This window comes from Panulirus ornatus, chromosome 19, assembly GCF_036320965.1.
Source record: "Panulirus ornatus isolate Po-2019 chromosome 19, ASM3632096v1, whole genome shotgun sequence".
In the NCBI taxonomy this organism is placed as follows: domain Eukaryota; kingdom Metazoa; phylum Arthropoda; class Malacostraca; order Decapoda; family Palinuridae; genus Panulirus; species Panulirus ornatus.
In genome coordinates this window covers 6,071,350-6,092,830 of record NC_092242.1, presented here as the reverse complement: position 1 = coordinate 6,092,830, position 21,481 = coordinate 6,071,350, and positions in this window count along the sequence as shown.

The following is a 21,481-nucleotide window of genomic DNA, read 5'->3' as shown; positions in this document are numbered from 1 at the left end:
TGTTAAAAACCTTGAGCATAGGGACCATTATGTTAACCTGGCCTTAGACTTCTAGTCCGTCAGGGCCAGGTCAAGGGTGAGGTGATCGTATCCAAAGGCCCCTTACGTCGTGCTCAAGAAAGAAACGTCCACAACACCTGGAGCGAAGGGAGTAATGGGGACCTGTGAAGACACAGAGGAAAATGCCCAAGTTTTCACTCCAGCCATGATTACCTCTTATCCAACACACAGCGAACTAGTAGTTACCGAACGTTCACCTTCACATAACCATGAACTCCGGCAGACACCTTCCCAAAGAAAACCTTCCTCTACTGGAAATACAGATTCCAGGGAGCTCGAAAGCGTCGCTTCGAAGTTCAGAGTATTACGTAGGTCGTCTCTGAACTAAACAGTCGAAGTGAAACAGAACGAAGGTCTGAGAGAGAGCCAGTCATCCTTCTGCTCTCACCACAACGTCGAGGCGGAGGACAAACGATCATTTTTCTTTCTCTTTTTTTTTTTCTTTAAAGGAAAACAAATTGAAATACGTATAGTATGTGTCAAAGAAGTTCCGAACCATTTCTGTGTCTTGTTTCAATATTACGAGGCAGCTGGAATTTTCGCAGACACCGACAGACAGACATATACACCACAGGCATTCATGGATATACACACCATCACGAACATAAAAGCGTGTTCATGGCTTCACCATAACACACATGAATACATAAGTATACATGGCTAGGCACCTGCACGCACTGCCACACACATCTGTTCTCGGAAGCCTCTGAAATAATTCATAAAGCGCGCTCTACCACCCCCACCCTAAACCCCCACCTCCCATACTCTCCCCCACCTCACCCGCCTCCTCTCACACTCTTCCAGCTCCTTCAACCCCACCGCCCAGCACTGCCCCCGCCCTCGACGGGTCATTCACGTCTTAACAGCAGCCATTCTTCACTGTCCAACAAAACTGCTCTTTGTATTCTTCTTATCCTCCCTCATCCTAGTCACTCTTTCGTCTATTCTTTCTCTTACCTTCGCGCATCGTGAATGTCACTCTGTTTATTCCTCCGAATCTTCGCTATGATCTTCATGTTTGTGGACGAATCCATCATTCGCAAGGGCATTGCATACGCTTAGTTTTGTTGACATATTTTTCTAACGTTTTCATGTAACCCCGTAACAAAGATAACGCGTGTTTTCCTTTTATTAGTTTTTCTTTTTTTTCGAGACATCTGAAGGATTTTCCTGATTAGACTTCGCAGAATTTTAAGACGGGAGTGAAAAATGTAGCGGGTTCTATCAGCGGGAGGTGCTCTCTGTGTCTCCCCCGTGATGTGAGGAGAGTCGACGGGGAGAAAGAAGGAAAAAAAATAAGTCTTCCACACAGAGAGGCGGAGAAACTGCTGCTCCTCCTCAGAACTGGTGATGTGCAATATATATGCTGGTGATGGAAGCATAACTTGTGCAAAAATGTCAGAAGATAAGGAGCGTGCGAGACCGGAGCAAGAGACAGCGGCCTCATGGGACCGTGTGAGCTAGGATGTTGGCACGCCAGGGTTGAGGGTTCGTTCTTCTATACGCGCCCAACGAAAAGTCCTGCTTAGTCTGATCCCTCTGTTGTGGCGAGTCTGGCTTGGCCCCAATCTACACAGCTGCTGGTGCTGTTGCTTATGAGTTACTTAGGTTGCTTTTGTCATCTTGGTGAGTCAAGACTCGCTTTGTTATCTTTGTCAGACAGCTTCTCATTATAGTTTTGTTGTCCTGGTTACTCATACCCACTGCTCCTACGGTTTGATGAATAAGTCTACGCTTGAAGGCATGCAGGGATGACCATGTCTGGACTGAATTACTGACATCGTGGTCAGGTCAGTCATGATGATGATGAACATACAAGGACTCTTAAGACTGAAGGCCATACTCTTGATAGGGACTCAGGACTTATGCTTAAGGAATCAGGAACACTCTTTTATCAAGGCACGTCGAGGTAGCTAAGATAAATAAGGTATGAGAATTACCTAGATCCTTTTTTTTTTTTTTTTAAAGATCTCCCTGAAGGACACTTTTTTTTTTTCTTTCAATCGTACGAACTTGAATAGTTGTGAATATGGTACAACAGTACGAACAAGACGGAAGAGAACCTGAATCTCAGGCACTGTCTTGATGTGTATCGTTCTATTCATCAAGTAGCGATGCTTTAGGGACCAATCTATCTAGCCAGCCTACCCATTCGCTTGCCTGCCAGTCTGCTTCCTAACTTTGTGTCTGGGAGTGTAAAGGTGAGGTTCTGCTCTCAAATTCATTTACACACTTGTCACGGACCTCATGAATATGCATATCCCGTTGCAATTTCATAAACCAAACTTGGCAGAATTCACACAAACAGTAAGTCTGCTAAACATTCTCGTTTCGCCAACACTCACCAAGATGTGAGATTTTGCTAAGTTTAGCTAAACTCAGGCCCAGTGATCTACATATATATTACGTAGCTTATTCATCTGGTGCCAAGTAACAGGAAGGATATCACCATTCGCTATGTACCCCTGTTCATACTGACTCTGAGGGGTAGTGTACGGTAGTATATGATTCTCACTGTTCCCATCCTCCATGGCGGGCAGTGAAAATCAGCGAGAGCTCGCCACCGTCATCACTGCCACCACTAACACCACCTGCTACCATCATCACCGCCATGATTGCTAGAGTCACCACCACGACCACTATTAGCTACGTAACAGGTGTCATGTCCTGTTGTTCCTCGGTCGTCTCATCTGGCGTGCGACGCGAGACGCCCCAGATCGTTGCTTCTGGTAAAACTAAACAGTCAAGAGAGTTCACCGAGAGGCTTCTCTCAAGGCCAGACCCGTCGCGTCTGGGACGAACTCTTTAAGACCGTCGTGTTGTATGCGCCGCGCCTGATAAACAGAACCCTATTCTCGGGGCGTAAGGGAATGGCAAAAGATGATCCTTTACGTCGATGATCCTCAGCCTTTTAATCCCGTAGGTCAAGAAGGAGAAAATGGTATTCGTATAAGTTCCTTCGATGCAGCATCGTCGCTTCCACTATCACGTCTCACATGCGTCGATTAACCATCACAAACTGGCATCATCCTATCACCTAAATCATCGTTTACACGTAATTGAATATGACTATGATCATGTAAAGTCATAATGGCCCTTATTTGATATTCATAACTGATTTCCACTTATTCTTCGTAAATTGTAGCTCACTCACTCTGAGCTTGATCAAACGCCTTCGGTCGAAGATCTATCGCATCTTAAAGTCTTTTCCTGAGATGTACACACACCAGGAAGTCACGTAGGTAGGGCGTGTAGAGGCGTGACTGGAATGAACCCTCGGGAACTAACTCAGAGGGCCTCCTCACCTGCCAGTGTGACAGTCGCTTACTCACACTCGCCTCCTCGACCTAACCCACAAAGCGATCGAAGCCTTTGCCTCAGGGTGGTCGATCGTACATCCGTTCGTTAGTGATGTAGTCGGACGCTCCTCACATTTTGCTGCCATTTTCTACCTCTTCCTTCCTTCCTCCTGTGCCACCGTGCGGGTGACGGGCCTCCGAGAAGGGGATGCAGGACTGAAGGACTCCCGCCGGTAATGACCACACTGGGCTGCGGGACGAGACATCCCGCCATCAACAGGAGGGACCCCCTGCTGCCCGTTTTCTTATCTCTCTGCCACAGACACACCTTTAATCTGTGATGGGAGGGAAGGGGAGGAGGCATCGTCATATGGAGAAACTGGAGGTCGAGCTGGGCGCTGAGGGGTCAAGGCTGGAGAGGAGAGTAGGAGGTCCCCAGTACCTGCGGCTGGAAGTGCAAGGAGGGAAGCTTTCTCCTCCCCGGCTGAGATTCGAGGTCAGAAAATGGGCCGACGGTCACCAACCATACATAAAATCGTAAAATGCAAGTTTGGAAAGAGGAGAATTCCTGTTTTGTGGTGAATGAGCCAATATGGTAAAAGTCTAAAGAATAAGAAAACAAGAATCACAACTGTCAAAGACATGTCAGGCGAACACACATGGTGGCTCTCTCTAAAGAGAAAACGAGAGATGAATAACTAAAAGGCTTTAAGATGGTATCAGAAAAAGAAAAGATCATCCAAAAATAAAAAAGAAAAGGCATGGAATTCATTAACTAATCGATTCAAGATTTCTTTTAAAACGTAAAGCAAAATCTATTGTTACAACGGATAACGAAATGAGAAAGCAGGTAATTCAACGATTCAGACGAAGGTTGAAGACAATGTAGATGATGTATTTCCTCCTGTGATACCAAGAAACACATTATGGATCGAAATTCCCTGTCAACATCAGCATAGACTCATGATGCAGATAATCATAAGGGCACTAAGAAGACGCCAGAGCAACCCCCTCCCTCTCTAGAAAGCTTCCGAGGCTCGGAGCAATTCATATCGTAGTCAAGAGAAATTAGTAGAATGTTGAAATTCAGTGAGGTGTATTTCAGTGTGTTCCCCACTGGTGTGACTTGACGGCCGGATTTCATTGAGGAACATGTCGAGATTATCAAGAACACAGAGACAAGAAACTTTAATATATATCAGACATAAAATCCATGGTCCAATAAATTACAAAACGATAGATATCAGATCACCTAGCTACAGGTACGCCTTAGGGTCACTTCGATGATAAAAGCTGTATCAAATTATCTCCTAAAATGTTTCATGACACTGAGGTGAGGTGAGAAAAAATGAAACAGCCGAACTACAAACGCATAATTGAGGCACCACGAGCAAAAATATGCAATGACAAAATATCATGAGGGTGTAAACGTTAAAAAAAGGGGGGAAACTTTTATTGAGAAGTGCTTGGACAGCGGCCAGTCACTGCCTTTGACGCGGTGGAATGTTGAAACTGCGGGCCAGCGTTCACTTTACTTTTCAAACTGGATGTGAACCAATGCCGGACCGGAGTACAAAATGTTACTGTCATTCGCCAGACCGTTGTCCTCTTCTACTGTTTACAACGAGATCGTTTCGCTCAGGCCACAGAAGCGTCACCCCTAGTCCTGTGACGCGACAGAGTGGCCCATGTTACACTTGGGAACGAATCGAACGGCAGTATCATCTTTCTTCGAACGTCCCACGCTATCTGTACCCGCACGACGACTGAAGTTCCTTACCTTAAAAGATGCGACACACCTCCGCAGCCTGGCTATGTCTTCCGCAGTCTGAGGGGAGTGTCCTGCAATTTGACTGTCTCTCCCACACTAGAAGGACCTCCTGCAGTGAGGCAGTGTGCTCCCTTCCCTCACTCTGGTCATATATCCACCGTCTGACGGAGTCTCCAGCGATGATCGTCTCTCGCGCTCTCACATACAAGTCCACTTGGCCTCTGGTCCTCAAGCAACAGCTCTTGTAAAAACACTGTGGTAGTTTGTGCCTGACGACACTCACCTTTCTTCCTCCCTCCTTGCTTTCTTGCCCTCAGTAATCCCACCTTGTTTACTCAGCCATTTTTCTCCCACTCTTTGTGACGGCCAACTCTCACCAGCTTTTTTATTTTTTTTTTTTTTTTTTTTTTTTTTTGCATTCTGAATGAACGTTTATATTGGTCTGTTTAGCTTTGTTCCGCCTCCTCGAATACGAGTCAAAAGGTCTTCCATTCTCGAACTTTTTTTCTCTCTTAAATCACCGACGCCTGAACTGCTATCTCCCGAGTTTTTAAAGAACTTCTTTTACTTACTCTTTCGTATGACAGTCTACAGTAGATAAAAGTATATTTAGAAAACACTGTGATCACAGATACCACACAGGCACCACACAAGTACGTACCATACAGGGACCACATAGGTATATAGCACAAAAGGTACTACAGAGGGACCACAGACCTTAACACTACAAAGGGTAACGCACCCTTATAGCTGCAGCAACCATATAGCCATATAAAGACCACGTACACATTCATGCCATAAACGTAGCCTAACTACCACTGTAGCCACATAAAGACCACGTACACATTCATGCCATAAACGTAGCCTAACTACCACTGTAGCCACATAAAGACCGCGTATACATTCATGCCATAAACGTAGCCTAACTACCACTGTAGCCACATAAAGACCACGTATACATTCATGCCATAAACGTAGCCTAACTACCACTGTAGCCACATAAAGACCACGTATACATTCATGCCATAAACGTAGCCTAACTACCACTGTAGCCACATAAAGACCACGTATACATTCATGCCATAAACGTAGCCTAACTACCACTGTAGCCACATAAAGACCGCGTATACATTCATGCCATAAACGTAACCTAACTACCACTGTAGCCACATCAAGACCACAATGCCATAAGCGTAACCACACAGCGTCGACACATATTCCTGTATTTACTACCACAACCACAGAGGATCACACTCTCATAACCATCAGTGGCTATTCATATTTCTTCACCACAACTGTAGCTACACAGGGACCACAACTGCACCACAACTGAAGGCAAACAAAGACCACACAAACTATACATTTTGGTTCACCAATTCCCAGAGCGCAAGAAATCAGTAACGTGTAGTTTCTGCATGTTTTGGAACACTCACAAAACATTGTCCATCAAAAGAATCGTCAATATTTCATTCCTAAATCATGGGTTGTGCAAAGTGTGTCAGCAATGAGTGAATTATTCATACCGTAAAATGTGACGCTTTATGGAACACGACAGAAAAATCCCCATCAATAACAACATACATTCGGAGGAAATTCCTCTGATGAAGGGAAATGCTCTTGATGCTTTATAGCCAGGCAACGTAGAAGATATTACAGTAAGCTTGACAGGAGGACGATCAGAGCCGTTTGCCTCTTCCAGCGTCATATCTTATTCTGTCATACATTTGTTACTTTCGGAGAGGAGCGTGAAACGCTCGGGAAAACCTGTATGCAAAACAGCCAATGCTACCGAAGCGACCAATCTTTTACCGCGAAGATCACACCTGTCACCACGTCAGAATTTGAAATGCCTATCTAAAACACGTCGCTGGATCCACGAAAGGTTCTGAAGGGCCAGTAATTCGTCAGAATAAGTTTGATCTCATGTTATGTATCTCCGTGAACAGAAAGAGAGAGAAAACAAGATATCAAAGGCTCTTTGTGAACCTTTATACATTTGAATATACGCGATTAGGTGACCCAGAAGCTAGAGGAACCGAAAGAGATATGAGAGACTGGATAGGAGTGTGGGGGGAGACGGGGTCTGTTGTCAACTGAATCATGCAAAGATCGAAACTTTTAAGGAGCGCCGAGCGCGTCGCTTGAGTCGTCCAGCTGAGGCGCGGTGCCCGAAAAAGACGTTACAGGTGTTTCCTTGTATTTGAGAACGAAGGTCCTCCACTAGACAGGCTGCAGCAGATGTTCCCTGGGCTGAGGACAACTGACGTTGGTGACAATACAAATACGTGCAAAAATTGCTCAACAAACCGAGGCCAATAATTCCTCGAGTCTTGACCAGCGTCTTCAGGGAAATTAAGGAGGAACTGCTGACTGTCAAGTAATTACGTTCGTGATAATCTTTTTCCTCAAAGCGTCCCATATTAAGTTCCAAGTTTAGGGGGAAATTTACTCGGACGTTGTGTTAAGGAAGCCGGATTCCAAAGACAAACCTGAGAAGATAGAAAAAAAAAAAATGATTTATAGGACTGGTTATGTAAACACAGCGACCATACCTGAATGGCATAATGTGACCCATCGCTGGCAACACCAGCTGGCGAAAGGGTTGTCACGCGACACAGGTGTCATGCGGGCATGCCGTGACATTGGTCTGGTGTCATACATGCCATTCATCACGAGGAGCAGGTGTCACATAAATCGAGTGTCAAAATGACGGCTGTGCTGTCCATATACCACTCCGGGTTTTACCTGTTACGGCCACAACACCGTCGATCAAAACCATCTCGTTTACTTAACCTTTAAAAAGACATTTTGTCTCATTCACTGTATAGGAAAAAAAAAACCCTTGTGAAGTCTTCAGACTCTGAGATATCTAGATTACTCGTTCACAGTGAACAATCCATCGCGCGCCGAAGACTAAGAAAATGTCTACCATAAAAGATCGCGCCCTGGAGAAAGAAATTCTTTCGAAGTCATTGACTGAAGACGCCCTCTCTCTCTCTCTCTCTCTCTCTCTCTCTCTCTCTCTCTCTCTCTCTCTCTCTCTCTCCTCTGGCAGCCCAGACTCCGAGAATGAAATTATGTGTCCCTAACCGTCCTTACGTAACGCAGAAGATAATGAAGAGTTCTGGAGCTCCTTGCGGCCTCCTACTCCTCTCTCTCTCTATCTCCTCTGTTGCAAATCACCCTCCTGATTACCTCAAGATTGATGAGGGTCATTATCAAACAATCGTGTGTCCCAGTCTGGCCTGACGAGTGATTTCCCTCTTCCAAGATCCGTAGATCTTCCTTTGAGCAAGAGAAGACAGCTCAAGAGATTTAATGTTCCCTGAAAAGGACAGGAAAATGCATTGAAAACTATGTAAATGCTACTAAGGTAGAAAGAATAAAAAAAATGTATAATGTACAACCATTTCTGTGAAATACAACGTCTAGTGTAATATTCATTTATGTATATGGCTCTAAGGCACACACACATACACACACACCAATGCAGGAGAGAGAGAGAGAGAGAGAGAGAGAGAGAGAGAGAGAGAGAGAGAGAGAGAGAGAGAGAGAGAGAGAGAGAGAGAGAGAGAGAGAGAGTATTAGCATTTCTCCGTCTTCACAAGGTACCCAGCCAGCCTCTGGTGTCTATGAATATTACAATAACAGCAGCGCAACACTTTATGAAGCCTCCTTGAGCCTTGACCTACTACTGTCCGGACTCGACCTCCTGGTAAACTAATTAACCAGCGAGTCATCTGGCGCATGTAAACTGCCGCGGGAGATGTGTAACCCATTCCGACCTCAAACTCGGTCGCAGCCTGCGCCTGGGAACGCTAGCTGGGAACACTCCCACTAAGCAAGGTTATTAATTTACCCAAAGGTATACACTGATAATTTCGTGAGTTCCTATCAAAAATATAAGAGGCATTTAGAGACATTTTTAGTTTCAGGAATACAGAAGGGGAGAATAAAATGTATATATCCGATAGAAGCGAAGGTAGGAAATGAAACAACAGAATTACTAGTTACAGATCCCTCCGCCAGGAGTTCCCTCCTCCACCTCACACACACGCCCACACACCAGGCACGTCTTGAAGACATAAAGCCGGAGCAGTAGCGCTACGTGCATCCCAAAGTGTAATTGCATCTTAGGAGCAGATTGAGAACTATGAACAGCCGAGGCAATGTAAAGGCAACGGAGATTTTGAATATGAAGTAACTATATATATATATATATATATATATATATATATATATATATATATATATATATATATATATATATATATAAATATATATATATATATATATATATATATATATATATATATATATATATATATATATATATATATATATATCCCAGACAAAACGACAGAGGCCTTTAGTATTTTCTTCATTTACAGTGGCTTAAGAAGGCTTCTTTTGTATCTTGGACTTGTGTGGAACGAAACATTTCGCTGATATCATTATGATCTTTATCTCAAGACTCTTAACCGAACTAATTACTCGGAAATAATTAGTCCAGAATTAATGCAGCAGTGTTGTCGAGAATGAAGGAGAAAGTTTAACTGTTACTGGAAGAAAAAAGTCTGTTGATTTAAGAAAGATGAGAAAGAGAGAGGTGTATGTGAATTTGAGGAGGATACCACACCATGCTAATGCACTTTGCTGAAAGCTTTGAACTGATAGATAACTCAGCCTAACTGTGACAGGACAGACGTGAACACCCATGAATTATAAGTATACCATTGAATGATAAGGAAACTTTTATAGAAATTCTAAACTTGGCGGTGCAGGCTGGTGGCGAAGCTCGGTTTTAAAACGAGAAATGCGAGTTTCTTCTTGGTCTGTAAAACCTGCTCTTGAGGAAATTAAATAAACTGTTTTCCGTTGCACAGTGTGCCGTAACGGGTGCAGAGGAGACATTTTCAATACCACGGGGACCCACTGTGGGGTAATGAAGAAACATTGTAAACAGTGGAGGTAGCCTAGCTGGTTTAGTGACTGCGCTGTCGACATGCAGGGAACTCTGCGCTGTATCGTACCTCCTCGCTCACTCCAACCTCTTGACGGGGTATGACTGGAAGTATTACCTACAGGGCGCCTGAGCACTACTGGTTCTATGCTAAGAATAATCGTCTCTGTTTCACAAGCTTATGTCTGAGGTCTGGAGGATTTCCCGTTCGCGGAGTCTAAGTGGACTCAAAAAGATCTTTGGGAAAGTTCGAACGACGAGCTGCTGAAGGCTTTCGTTATGGGAGACGAAGTGGGAGGAAGAAATGTTCACACGACCAGCAAATGTAATTCTGTTCACACGACCAGCAAATGTAATTCTAAGTTCAATGTCCAGACCACCAAGACCCCCTCCCCACACCCCCAGCAGGAGCAGCTGTGAGGCCGTGAGCAACACTCACCACCCCCCCCGCGCCCGCCCAGCCCCTGTTATGTTCCTCGCTGAAGGCGCCAGTGATGGCTTCCCGATAGAACGACCCCAAGAACTGCCTCGGCAGGAGCTTAACGCAGAGTAGTGTGGTGATGCAGGAAGTTTTCCACCGCTGCGGAAAACGTTATTGTTCCTTAATTTGTCAGGTTTACGGACACGTGTTCAATGTGTATCTAATTTGAAATGGGCTCTAAGGAACAAACGATATCACTCATATATATATATATATATATATATATATATATATATATATATATATATATATATATATTTCTACCTCACTAACGCGGGACTCCATCTGCAAGTGGTTGGACCGAGAGTGAAAAATCACCCTTGGCGAAGATGTATCGCCAATAGACGGAAAAGAGTTGAGGCAAAGCGATAGGCTAAACCTCACCAGGTGCAAAAAAGCGAGAAATATCCATGGCTTACACACAGTAATCTACAGCCTACTTCTATCGTTAGTTTAACAGATCACGTCTTTCATGTTCCAGACACTAACAAGTGTGATTCGCCCTAGGCCCGACGAGGCGTGCGGTCGTTGAAACCAAGAGGAAGAAATAAGGTCGATCTTCATACTTGGATTATGTGTGCATGTGAACCTAGAGCAACCTCACTGGTAGGCGCTGTCTTATTGACCTCGTAGACCTCGGTCGACGCCATTAGTTTGAGCCGAGTTGAAAAAGTTTGGGAACAATTCTTCTTCATCACAGTCGCTTCTGAGAGCGAGTTGCTCTCGCGTATACAGACGGCGTTGGAGTTCTGGTGTGTGAGGGAGAGTGGGAGGGGTCTCAGGGCAGTGGAGGGCCAGTATGTGAGGGCGGGAAGAGGCGGGGGCGTGGGGTGGGGATTAGTGGACGATCGAGGGAAGAGGAGGATGAGGAAGCCTCTTAAAGAAAGGAAGCGAAGAGGAAGAGTAGGGCGGACCAGAGCGAGGCAGGAATATAAGGGAAAGCAGCAGGAGGACCTGGGGTAATATGGAAGAAGAGGAAGTGAGGGGGAGGCAGGTGAGGAGAGAGTGGGTGGTGGACCTGGAAACACAATGGTGAAGAAAGGTAAGGAAGAGGGAGCGAGAGGAGCAGGAGAGGCCATGAGAGCACCAGAGAAATATGGTTGGAGAACAGTGCTGACACCCACGGATGAGACAGAGACACGTCCCCCCCAAAGGTGTATTCTGAAACCTGTTATCAAAGTGTCTTTTTATAATGATATGTCACTTCGCGTCATAACCCTTAGGACAAGGATGACATTTGCAAAGACAATTCGTGAAACACCTTGCACGGTGTAGGTACGTTCGCCCCTTTAATCTATACTTTCGTCGGGAGTCACATTTTCCCCATTAAGGTTTGCTAGTCTCCCATCATCTATGGGGAAAAGTTGGGGACGTCCTATGAAGCTTGTTTATTTCCTTCTATTTGTTGATCGGAGACACGAGCATTCATAGGCACTGAAACCTGAAGCCTCTGCAATATTGTTTTAGTGAAAAAGGAAGAACCGTCCCAGTCAAGGCCGTTGGTAAACAAGTAAAACAGTAATGGTTCGAGTCTTCCGGGAACGCTCCACCATCACACATGGGTGACGCACATTCGTAAACAAACACGCAACGCAGGGCGAATGTATTTCCTCTGTTTTTCATGAGCGGCGAGAAGTTTATATTTGGCCAAATACATGTCAAAAGAGATATTTGCCTCGTAACTTATTCTATTAATTGACAAAGACGTACAGGAATTTAAGATGGTGGTGTGGGATGCATTTGAATGCCACCTTCATCGCTCGCCAATCATTGGGCATTTGTTTTGATTTTGTTTTATAATATATATATATATATATATATATATATATATATATATATATATATATATATATATATATATATATATATATATATATATATATAAGCCAGGTATCTATTTATCAACCTGCCCCGAGGGGATATGAATAGCTAGGTTGGCGCTTACAACGTCCAGGGGTCGAAACCATCTCATATGTCTGTTCCAGCTATCTTGTTCATCCACTTGTCTTGTAATAATTCGAGGCACTGTCCCATTCCGTCAGTGTTGCGCAGAGTCAGTAAAATTAGACAGTTTTCTGTACGTCACACCGAATGTGATGATTCTGAAAAATTCTCATTTTGTTTCTTTTTCATCTTAGTAATTCCAGGACATGGAGGGAAAGCAAAACTGGAAAACTTTGTCGCACTAGACAGGATGCTGTGGGGAAAAAAAAAGAAAAAAAAAGAAACACGCTACATTCCTCGCATATCCCGAACACATCTGTGGGAATTTTTATGTTATGTGATCATTTGCATACGTAACAACATTAATCTTTTTTCCTAGCTCTCATCTCCGGTACTGCTGATAATTCATTCGTTTTACTCGCCCCACTGTTAATTAAATCCCAAGAGGAATGAGACACTCCATAGATTAATATATATATATATATATATATATATATATATATATATATTTTTTTTTTTTTTTTTTTTTTTATACTTTGTCGCTGTCTCCCGCGTTTGCGAGGTAGCGCAAGGAAACAGACGAAAGAAATGGCCCAACCCCCCCCCCCCATACACATGTACATACACACGTCCACACACGCAAATATACATACCTACACAGCTTTCCATGGTTTACCCCAGACGCTTCACATGCCTTGATTCAATCCACTGACAGCACGTCAACCCCTGTATACCACATCGCTCCAATTCACTCTATTCCTTGCCCTCCTTTCACCCTCCTGCATGTTCAGGCCCCGATCACACAAAATCTTTTTCACTCCATCTTTCCACCTCCAATTTGGTCTCCCTCTTCTCCTCGTTCCCTCCACCTCCGACACATATATCCTCTTGGTCAATCTTTCCTCACTCATTCTCTCCATGTGCCCAAACCATTTCAAAACACCCTCTTCTGCTCTCTCAACCACGCTCTTTTTATTTCCACACATCTCTCTTACCCTTACGTTACTTACTCGATCAAACCACCTCACACCACACATTGTCCTCAAACATCTCATTTCCAGCACATCCATCCTCCTGCGCACAACTCTATCCATAGCCACGCCTCGCAACCATACAACATTGTTGGAACCACCATTCCCTCAAACATACCCATTTTTGCTTGCGAGATAATGTCTCGCGTTACAACGCATTTTTCAAGGCTCGAAATTCGCCCGCTCCCACTATGCCAGTCCTATGGTAGTCGCTGGATCCACTCCCAGTGTGAATTATGCACTCCGGGTCAAGTGTTTTGCGAATCTTTAAAACGACGCAATGATGGGACCTCAACCAACATGCTAGCTAATATAACTTGCATCACACATGTTCTTAATTTGCTACACACTTGTCCAAAGGCAGTCACAGCAGCTTGCAGTTTGACTGGAAAGCCAATGGCTGTATATAGGAAAAAACTGACGCACTTCCCAAGCTCTCATCCCAAACCCAGACTTATGTTAGACTGCCCTCTTCCAGGATACTTGATTACCTCCCCTAAAACCTATCTCTAAACAATTTAACAACCAGTGGATATCACACATCCCTTGCGCAAACCTCTACATGGAAACATTTCACTTCGTACACACGTTCACAGTGCTTAAGTCCTCGTCAATAATTCTTTACTGCTTCTCAACTATCTTCCCACATTATTTCTATCTTCCACAGAGCATCGTATAATCTTCATATGCCTATCGTCTTATTTCTCTATTTAATACACATTTGCATTTAAGTTACTCAAACTACTCTTCAAATTTAGTAAAAACGGAATCACTCCTCCCACTTCTGAACCGTTGTTTCCTAAATCTGATGTCGTTACTGCCGGAGCCCTACCAATCAATACCGTCCATAATTTAAAAACACAACAACTAATACTTGTATTTGCTCACTCTTATCCATTTGCTTTGGCAAATGGCAACAGAGTATGCATTCCGCCAATCTCATGCCAAGCCGTACAGAATTTAATTTACTATTAATCCACTTCATCGCTCGCAATACATTGCATGTTCACCTCTTTTTTTAATAATATTCACTGCGAATACATTCAAATAGCTGCTTTGCGCTTTATTTTCGCAATAGTTTATATCTATTTCTTGTTTATACCAAGTCATTATTTCCTAACCTCTCACTTTGATCACGATGCTGACAAAACCCTATCGAACTCCATCTTCTCGACCACTTCAACACTTCAATACTTTAATATTCGCACTTCCACTTCCCATTCGTGTATAACTCCCATTTTTACGCCTTCACTGAATTCCAATTTGCTCCCTTGTACTATCGCCCTTATTTCTTTCCTTCTAGAATTCTTGTAATTCTCCCTAAAAATACTGAATAGTTTCTCCACCTCAAGTTCTTGCCCTATATTAACCATCTTGCACCTTTCTCTGACATCCTGTCTTTCCGTTTATACTTCTCTACGCAATTTGATTCCTATGAGTCTATGTTTCATTTTCCCCGTGGACTCATAGGAATATCTTGATCACGCGCAAAATTGTGATCCTTTCCAATATATATATATATATATATATATATATATATATATATATATATATATATATATATATATATAAAGTAATTCTGGTGTGACTCTCTCATCGTTGAAATCCCGTGTGTCAGGCATGGTACGGCACCAACTGGGCACAAACCTTGTTAAATAAAAACTGAAGCTGGACTCGAAGTGACTCTTTTTCACAGAGCCACCAACAGTAGAGGGTATCTCTCTGGCAGTCAGAACCAAACAACTGGATTAAATTCTTTTTTTCCCCCCTCTCTCTCGTTCCTCGTTCCGCCACACTGTGTTTAACATGGTCTGGGTGAAGCAGTCTTAATAACACCTGTGGTGGTGGATGCTGGTGTGGATGAGTGACACGCGTACACACATACGTACACACGAACACAAAGATATCCATGTGCACACACACACACACACACACACACACACACACACACACGCATTCACATACACCAACAAAGGAATACATACACAACAAGGACAAAAATATACACACGAATATACATATATACGTAGTTATACGCACAGACACACAGTATATGTTCACCAATCAGTACACGCACAGACACACACACACACACACACACACACACACACACAAACAGACACCTCCAGAGTCCAAACCATTCACAGAGAACAAATGAACATACCACACTATCATTTTAAGCCCCAAGCTCGCCGAGAAACATCGGTGCCTTAATGCTGTTAAAGGAAAGATGACACAGAAATGCTCAAACCGTCCACACATTACTAAATAACTGTAAAAATGTTGGGAAAAATCTAAAAAAAAAAAAAAAAAAAAAGCAGCGAACAGAAATTTTTGCCAAGGAGAGAGACCTACTCGCTGAGGGAAAAAAAAAAAATCTTAAACACAAATTTCGGGGAGGAAATACGAAACACGAGTTTAGAGACGGGAAGAAAAGGGGGGAAAAAAAGAAAGAATAGAAGCCACCAGGAAGAGAATTACTCGACATCAGAAGAGCCAGGAACCTTGTGGTGAAGTGCCTGCCGAAAGGAGGAGAAGACTTCCCTGATGGAGACCACTAAGTGTGGGTATACACACACACGACGCCACCCGCGGGGAACAAGACATTTACATTCAACTGGTCGTGTAGTGGAGGACGCACAACACACTTGCCACAAGTTCCGCGCCGAAGACGCTGTTAACTGGACGGGGGAATGAGAGGAGACATCCCGGAGCCTTGACATAAGATGGCTGTGATGGAGTTGGACGAGGCAAGGCTTCTTTTACGCTCCTCTCTCCGCTTGTAAAGTGTGTGGTATGTTTCCCTGATGCTTTCCAGGTGACGAGGGAAGCAGGAAGGGGGGAAATAAATTGTCAGGGGCGTCGTGGAGAGGTGCGGTAAGAGGCGGTAGCCAGGAGTGATGGCTGGGCAAAATGGAAGTTTCACGTCGAAAGGATGACACGTACACTGGAGAGGCTGCTGGAGGTCTTGGCTATACATGCACATTAGTGTATATATATATATATATATATATATATATATATATATATATAATCTTTTTCATGGGACATGTGCATGAAATGATTTGGTAGCTATGGCAAGAGAACAATTCTAAAATAATATCAATATCTAAACCAATAGTCTGCAGAATCGAGAGAGACAAGCTAAGACGAAGGGAGAGTTGCTGATGGCCAATAAAGTTCCAGAAGGCTACCTGGGAACCAAGACGGTGTATTCAGGTTCCTTGCTGTGGCCATGCGAGATGTGTCATATTTCCTTATCACTCACCGTAATCAGTCCCACATCACGGTTTACCAGAGCAAGCATGTTTGCCCCTTCCAGTTACTTCGGTAACCAAAAGCCACAGTTCCTACTTATTTCAGCATTGTGTCATCGGTCTGTATTATAATTCCCTACTCTTTCCTCTCTCACGTCTCCCAGGCTTGTGATGCAGACCCACCCGGTCTCTCTGTACCACAGTTCTAGCTAGTGTGTGGGGTGTGTGGTGGCGCTGGGTCCTTGGCTGCCTCCCCCTCAGCAACGCTCCGGGGACAGTGGAACTTATGGCGCAGGAAAATTGACTTAGAAAAGCCAATTCCCCAAAATAATGGCGGAGAGGGATTCGTGAGGAGGAGAGGAAGTACAGCAGTAATCCCTCTAGTGGTAGTGGCGTGTGGCGCTGCCGGGGTGCAGGGCAGCCACACACTGGGCACGCACGTTCTACACTTTCGTGTCCCACAGTTTCGTGTGGCCGAGGGTGTGTGTGTGTGTGTGTGTTCCATAGTTTCGTCACCATAAACTAAAAGTCTTGAAGTCGTGCTGAGGGGTCGTACCGTCGTGCTCATGGGTACCGTCGTGCTCAAGGGTCGTATCGTTGTGCTCAAGGGTCGTACTTTAGTGGTCCAGTAGTGGGAGGGATATTATTTTTCCCACCGTTATCTTGAGTGTGATTATTACAATTGGTAAAGCATTCTTTTTTTCCCCACCATAAACAATGGATAGGGTCATGCATACTTTAAGTATACGTACGTAGTAAAGGTAAACTGAGCAATGCACTTTCTATCTTCAGTGCATCTTGCTACGCTGAAGTTCACCAATGACATCTAAACATCATTTAAACTCGGATGAAACTGAAACGTCAATATCAAGTGTCAGATCAGTAGTAAAAACGTCGACTAAAAAAATTAGTCTTCATAATATAACCCCAAATTATCTCTCCCTATAAAAGGTAATCTCAAAGTTACTTCCTCGGTCTGAGCCGCTGACATTATCACAACATTTTCCTCAACTTCGGTACAGATTGCCACCTCAGCTTGTGTATATAAAGACTGACTGTCTGTCTGTTTAACTTGCCTACCTCAAGACGCTCTTAAGAGCCCCGCTGTCTATACATTGTGTACATTTCCTGTATATTCAATACACTATCGATTGTTATCATCATCATTATCATCTTTTACCAGCAATCTCCTCTACAACGAAATCCCATGAACTAGTTTCTCTTGCTAAATCTCATTATCAACACATCCTCTCACCGAACCTCACACAAACCTCCATCCTCTCGGGGAACTTACAGGAAGGCACTAGCCTTCCCTCGTCCTCTCAGTGCACAGCCCTTCCCTCTTGCTATAAACCCCCACCAGGGGAAACTAACATCTCTTGCCCAGAATCTTCTCATAGGATTCATCTAAATCTACGCCCCGGGCCAAGATTAACAGCCAATTTGTCCCACCAGCCGTGACTTCACACGAACGCATCGGATTTCAATTATTGCAGTGTGGAGAGAGAGATGGGGAGAAACAACAGATGTACAAAATGCAATATATATATATATATATATATATATATATATATATATATATATATATATATATATATATATATATATATGCCCAAACGATTTCTTGCTTTACATTTCTGTAAAATCATCCTTCTTCGTAGTGACTCCAGAGGTGAGCATAAGAACTGTCGTGTGTGGATTAACGTACATATATGCAAACACATACACACGCATGCATACACATAGAGACGTACACAAAGACACAAACGCATAACACACACACACACACACACACACACACACACACACACACACACACACACACACACGTCAACACATAAACAAATACATACGCAGACGAAAACAAACACTCATATATACATACTAATTGAAAAAGCAAAATACAAATATTTGACTAACAAGTTGTGCATCGAGCCTGGGACACGGCATCGAACCCGTACAGTGAACGAGGCTGGGACACGGCATCGAACCCGTACAATGAACGAGGCATTTTTGTCTTCTGGCGCTACCTCGCTTGGGGAGGGGGAAATGCTATTTCGTGTGTGGCGGGGGTGGCGACGAGAATGGATGGATGAAGACATCAAGTATGGACATGTACATGTGTATATATGCATATGACTGTGTATGTATATGTATGTATACGTTGAAATGTGTATGTATATATATATATATATATATATGTGCGTGCGTGGACGTTTATGTATGTATATACATGTGTATGTGGGTGGGTTGGGCCATTCCTCGTCTGTTTCCATGCGCTACCTCGCTAGCGCGGGAGACGGCGGTTAAGTATAATGAGTATAGATAGAAAAATTGTGTATATATATATATATATATATATATATATATATATATATATATATATATATATATATATATCCCTGGGGATAGGGGAGAAAGAATACTTCCCACGTATTCCCTGCGTGTCGTAGAAGGCGACTAAAAGGGAAGGGAACGGGGGGCTGGAAATCCTCCCCTCTAATTTTTTTTTTTTTTAATTTTCCAAAAGAAGGAACAGAGAAGGGGGCCAGTTGAGGATATTCCCTCAAAGGCCCAGTCCTCATCCTCTGTTCTTAACGCTACCTCGCTAATGCGGGAAATGGCGAATAGTATGAAAGAAGGAACATATATATATATATATATATATATATATATATATATATATATATATATATATATATATATATATTATGTATATTTGAGCGATCGGGGTCTGAACATACAGGAGGGTGAAAAGGGTGCAAGGAATGGAGTAACTGGAACGATATATATTTATATAGTGGAATATATATATATATATATATATATATATATATATATATATATATATATATATATATATATATACGATACATATATAACATCCCTCCTGAGACAATGATGTATTGTTTTCCTCTCCTTCTGTATAACGGTGACGACGCTGGTAATCTTCAGTAAAGAGTAATGGGGAGAGAAAGAGAAATGGAGAGAGAGAGAGAGAGAGAGAGAGAGAGAGAGAGAGAGAGAGAGAGAGAGAGAGAGAGAGAGAGAGAGAGAGAGAGAGAGAGAGAGAGAGAGAGAGAGAAAACAGTAACATTATTGTGCTCACAGGAGGGGAAATAATTGGCCCCTTGGCCACCGAAGCAGAACTGAAGGTTCCGCAGTGGATGGAGACAAATGGATATATTTCAAAGGACTGCAGAGAAAGAGGGCATTGTGCGGTGCCAGAAATATATCGGGGAATGCACGACAAAGTTCTAGCCCGGTGTGGAAGGCAAAGTATGGAGGGAGGGAAGGAAGGACGAGGGAAGACATGCTGAGAGAGAGAGAGAGAGAGAGAGAGAGAGAGAGAGAGAGAGAGAGAGAGAGAGAGAGAGAGAGAGAGAGAGAGAGAGAGTGTATAGGCAACGAAAGAATAAGGAATAAGAAGGAATTCTATCGCAAATCTCCGGAGATTAAAGGGTATTTCTTTTTTAGGGGGGGGGGGGGTTGTGTGAAAAAAACATTTTTATTTGTTTTTGAAATCGTAACTTCAGGCCAATAAATATACACTACGTCCATTTTCTTCTAGGGGATAACTTTAGCAATGCAAAGGAGTTTCATGAAGATTTCTTTCAACTGGGGTTTCAAAGTGCTCAGTGAAGAGGACCAAGACATAACATTGATATCATATCCTTACAAATTATCAAATTACCTACTTCCATTAACTAGAAAAGCACGAGGGATTTTAAAACTCACGTCTCCACGTATGTTTGAGTGGTTATCTACACACTACCTTCATCTTGGCTGTGTTGCGAGGGTATGTAGCTCTAACTACACGTACAAACAACTGTCTTCTAATCGTGAGTACGGCTGTACGACCCTTGGGTATGATGGCGTGGTGACCTTTGACCTGATCTGCCAGTGGTCTACGCATCAAAAATTGATCCCGCGGAGGGCGCCTTCGAGCTATAACACTAATCATCTTAATATCAAAAGTTCTATTCAGTACTCCTATTAAAAGTTTAGCTCGCGTTGAAGTAGAAATTAATGTTTGAGACCGGTTACGATAATGATTCTGAGCGACCATCACTCAGATATCTGGTCAGACATTCTTCAGTTGTTATGAAGATATAGAAAGATAGGGAAAAAAAAAAAGATAATAAAAGAGATATGACGCCGGGCGTGTGACAGCATTCCTGCGTCATCAGGTCCGCCATCTTTGTTCCTCAAATCTCGCACTAAACAATTAATTCAGACGAAGTTTTTTGAATGAAATCTTGGAGTCTCGTCACACGAGCCAGCCTTGTCAGACTCCTTCTAAATTCAGTGAAAACTTTTGTAGAAGATAATCTGCTGACGTGATGAGGACTAATGAGACAGGAGGCTGCGATAGAAAGTGTCTGTTACACTGCTGGAGGCAACTGGCAACTCCCCTCCCCCTTTCCCCCACAACACGGCGCCCAGCTCAACGGAAGCTACAAGAGTGATAGTCTCGGGCATCTGGAAGGACCATATATTTCGTGAGAGAGTCTATGGTACTTAAATCATCCTATACACCTGAAGATGATGATCATCTTAATATTTTCGTGTTTATAGCTTGGTAATGACAGCCTTAATGACCCTGGCTTGGTGACAGGTTCTGACGCCAAGTTAACCGGCCCAAGAACCTACCATTTTTGACTGGCAGCTGAAA